Source organism: Mastigoproctus giganteus, chromosome 7 (genome assembly GCF_048544385.1).
Source record: "Mastigoproctus giganteus isolate SK-2022 chromosome 7, ASM4854438v1, whole genome shotgun sequence".
Classification (NCBI taxonomy): domain Eukaryota; kingdom Metazoa; phylum Arthropoda; class Arachnida; order Uropygi; family Thelyphonidae; genus Mastigoproctus; species Mastigoproctus giganteus.
In genome coordinates this window covers 29,105,410-29,110,502 of record NC_143581.1, presented here as the reverse complement: position 1 = coordinate 29,110,502, position 5,093 = coordinate 29,105,410, and positions in this window count along the sequence as shown.

Sequence of the window (5,093 nt, the reverse complement as noted above, 5' to 3'; positions counted from 1 at the left end):
GCTACACCTTCCTTGCACTTTTCCATTTAAGCTTCAAAATTAAATTTGGGTTTCAATTGCTTTGTCCTACCACATTATATGATTTCAGCCTATAATTTATCCAATTTGTGTCTTAATCCCATATTAGCAACCCATTCTCAATACCTACTGATAATTCCCCGATGAGCACAGTGGGAACTTGAGCAATCTCCCAATTGTACAAGTTTTCAGTTGCATTGTCTTACCACTACTGGTTAGATAGCTCCAGTAACCCAAAAAAAATATATATATAGTAATAGTTCTTTGAATATATCTGATAGCTCTTTAGAATTATTATGGTATGACTCAATAACCATACTAAATGTTGCTATCAGTAGCAGTACTATTTGGCTAATATGAAGTTATTCTGACATGAAGTTCAAACACACACACACCTAACTTTAGTATTCCATTAATTGTAAAATATATACTTGCTAAAAAATATACTTTCTTACCTGCCTTTAGTTTTCTCACATTCATTCAGAAACTATTTTACTTTACTATCGAGTAACTTTTACTGTAATTTTGTTATCCAGTTTTATTTCTTATTCCAATTGCTAAACAAATTACTAATCACTATGATTTGTTGTTATCATTCATTTCTTCATCCATTCAGTTTTATTTCTTATTCCAATTACTTGTAGAAGAATAGCAGAAATTTACCTCAATATGGTACGCAGAACACATCCATATGACTCTTCAGAAATTAAAACGAATATAAAATTAATGCAAAATGATTACAATAATAAATGAAAAACAATTAAAAAATTTAAAAAGTTTAATGTAAATTTTGCAACGACTTTCCTTCCTTTATTATTTAACATAGTCCAAAGAATATCTAATGAGTATTCAATGTTTACATTCATATATAACAAAGTAACATCCACTGAGAATAAATTATCATTATCACCGAGTCTAGAGTCCTTAAGGTTATTCCAATTACTAAACAAATTACCAGTCACTATGATTTGTTGTTATTCTATGTTTCTTTTCAAAGTGCAATAATGGTATTTATTCATTAACATTTTTGTCTAAAAATTACCTTGTAGCATGTCACCTGTAGCTAACTATTACTTATACATATTAATATGTTACTTATCTAACATGAATATGGTGGAAAGTGACATTCAACTTTGGACGTTATAGACTAAAAATGTTATCTTTGGCTAGGTACATTCCACAGTTATAGATATTGGAAAGGTTATATTTATATTTGCTTTATTATTCTATACAGTATTTATGTTGAGGAGATTTTTTTTTAAATATGAAGTATGTATGAATGTGCAGATAAAACTGCAATGTAATAATAGTTAAATAATGAAATCTATAAAAGATAAGATGCTTTTGGCATTTTAAGTTAATTACTAAGGATTTAAAAATAATAAAAAGGTAATAACAGTTAAATAATGAAATCTATAAAAGATAAGATGCTTTTGGCATTTTAAGTTAATTACTAAGGATTTAAAAATAATAAAAAGGTGCTACAAAGGGAAGGAAAACTTACAACTATGTAATAATCTTGGCAGGAACTGAATAATGAGTTGGTGTTGTAGAGCGAGGGATTTTCTTAGTAAAATTCCAGTCTAGTCTGAAATGTGGTTTTAATAGTGAGTAAGCTTAGCAGAATGGTAACAGAGGCTACATTGTATAAGGACTGTTTGTATATAATATATAAATAACAGATGACACAAATTCAATCAGAGACCTCTTTTGAAATGTCTTTTTTAAGCTTCTTAAATAGAGTAGAAGAAATTAAATACATTTGAACAGTTATGATGATATTGGATTTGCAGTGGCTGCTTTAAATGTGAATTTCTGTACAGAATATTATTATTATTAGGAGGATTCCAGATCAGAAATAATTTTAGGTGCTAGAATACATATGGTAATAATGAACTATAGCCTTCTGGAGACCAGTACCTGAGGAACTAATTTAGTATGGTTAGAAAGGGTATGGTGCATTTGGCTTTAAGTCAAGGCTTTTAGCAATGATTGTGATGTTTGGTATACTACTAGTCATTTCCTGCATGCTAATTAATCTTTATCATTGTTGAATAATACATTTATCTTTTCATACAAGTTGAACTTAATAAGTTGCATAAAATTCTAAGTGAAAGATAGCACTGTATATCATTTATTAATAATGGGTAGAATGTGTTACAGAGTTACAGACATTCATTATTTTAACTCATATCAAATAATAATGATTACTGGCGGAACATAAATAAATTAAACACACTCATATTTAAAAAAGTACCTTTTTTTTTCGCTTTTTATTAGTAAATTATTTCCAAACTTATTTTTAGTTAATGCATCATGTATTATATACCTCAGAGAATTTTTCATTAATTTTTTTTTCATTTTAGCATAATTCAAGTGGGCTTATCAAGGGGTCTTTAATTCAAATATTTTATTAATTATTTTTTGTTCTTTACCATATCATTATCCCAACATCTGAATTCATTCCAGTTATATTAGGCTTCTAGGTGACACATCCTATCCCTCCCTCCAAACACAAACAAACACCGTAAAAATAGTTCCATTGCATTACATTTGGTTTAGCTTGAAAACATTCTTGGGCAGAAAGAATTTTCTGTATAAGTTGTATATATTAGAAGAAATAAAATTTAAAAAAAAATCAAATCAACAAATCTTCCAGAACATAATACCACTCAGGTAGCAAAACCTAAACTAATCACAAATAAAAAAAGAAAAAGGCAACCTCTAGACTAATCACAAATCACTAATGCAATTTTAGTAATGACCATAGTATAGGATTTAGGGAATTAAATTATAAATCATTCATAGGAATAATTTATAATTTAATTCCCTAAATCCAAAAATTTTTCATATTTTTTGCATTACCAAGTTCTGAGTGTATTATTCATAAATAAGGTTGCTCGAGTTCTGATTTTGTCAGAATATGTATTTACTCACATTGTTTACTGACAGTATCCTTTGCTTAAAATTTTCTATTGGTAGGAATTTAAATACAAGTTACTCCTTATACACATAATACATCTTGACCTACTCCTTATATTCTCCAACTGTGCTTATTTTCTTAAAAAAAAAAAAAGAGGAAAAAATAAACTGGATGCCAAAAACCACAAATCTGAAACTAGAATTTAAGTTTGATGTTATGAACAACCAATCATATGAATAATTTTTGATTCAGCGGTCCATAATAACCAGTTTTTATCTCAAAATGAAGGACAAAAAAAGAAGAGTGCAATATCTTTATTTTAAAGTGCTGGCAGATTCAGCACAAATTTTTTTTTATAGAATGCAGTTAATGATACAGCAGAACTCTCTGTTCTTCCAGGATTGTGAGACTGTATTACTCTAAGTAATTTTAAATTCTGTTTGTGAATTTTACAGTCACATTCAGCTAAGAAAATTAGGTTTATACAGGTGATTCAAAATTCATGCAACCCAAAATGAAAGAGCTAATTTCTCTCATTTTGATAACTAGATGCAAGTCTTACAAAACCACATTGGTGGAAATACTGTATACCTCTGCATGCAGTACAGGTAACTTTAGTTATAAGGTCACACTTACACAAACTCATTTATAGTGGTTTTTTACGACAAAGCCATCATGACATATTCCTTACCTCAATGTGTGTTTATAATCAAACAAATACTTTTGTTCAAAAAACATATGTGAACATCAAAGCTGAATGTACAGGTTTTGAATGTTTATTATAATTATTTGATTACATAATCTGATAGCAAAATAATTAATAAATTTTTAATTACCTATATTTGGGTTGCACAAAATTTTAATCACTCCGTACTGTTTTGATCCTGATATACATCAGGATCGAAAATGGAACAAAGAATAATACACTAATATTTTACATTCTTCACCACTATCCAAATTAATACTATGATTTTCTTAAAATATGAAGTCACCTGAAAATGATTTTGGTTTCTGGATGTTTTGTTACAATAAGTTCAACCATTTAAACCATCAGTTATATAAGATGTTTTCTAATTATTCTGAAAAAGTTGCTTATACAGTTGGAACTCCAGCTGGAGTTCTGACTTTGTCAGAATAATGAAAAACAATAGCAAAATGGAGCTCAAGAAACATTATTAGTTTCTCTCCCCGATCAAAGTCATTAGTTTCCCCCTTATTCAAAGTCAGAGATGACATACAAAGAAATATACATTTTGTTCATTTCTCACCCATTCCTTACACTTCAATAACTCTATTGAAAATGTATTATGAATATTTAAATGTAGACACCTTACAGATCTTAATTTTTAGGCAAACATTAAAGAGATAGACCCAAAATCAAGTGAAACCAGTTTCACTGATATTTCCTGACCTTTTTAAATATCAATGCTTGAATTTTTAATATACATGAGATATATAACAGGTGCTGAGTAATATATAACCTGAAGACAAGAACTGCCCTCCTATACATGTCCTGTATATATACCTGAAAATAAGATAACGAATAATTTTTATTATTCATTAAAAATATTATCATGACTCTGTCCTTAACACCCTTTTCAAACATTTGACCAATGCGACTAGAAAGAACAGCATGTATATAGATATCATTGTGTAAGGGATTTATGCCATAATCACTCATCAGTTTTGAGGATTTTCATAGCTGAAAGTGGGATAAAAAAATAAAGACGTGTTAAGTTTCTAACTATAAGTCTAAAAAAATTAGCAGAAAAAATGTTACGAGTCCACCATATCCTCTTAAGAGTAGAAACTGTAAAACAACAGTTGAGGACTGTTCAGTTAGTTAAATTAAGTTGATATATGTGTAGGTGTGTGTGTGTGCGTGTGTGTGCGTGTATGAAAAGGAGAGAACACTAAAGCATTTTCTACTTTATGAATTATAGTTTCATACAGCCACATCACCTACAGTTTACAGCATACTCTGATATTTCAATCTACCTCTATTTCTTACTGATGTTTTTGTATATGATAATTATTAAGGATTTAACAGAATAGAGTAGTATGATGTAATTGATACCCGTAGTTTGTAAAGCTGTGAGTGCCACAATTCTTTGCATATTTCTTAGTCCACAGTAGATCATATACCGGTGAA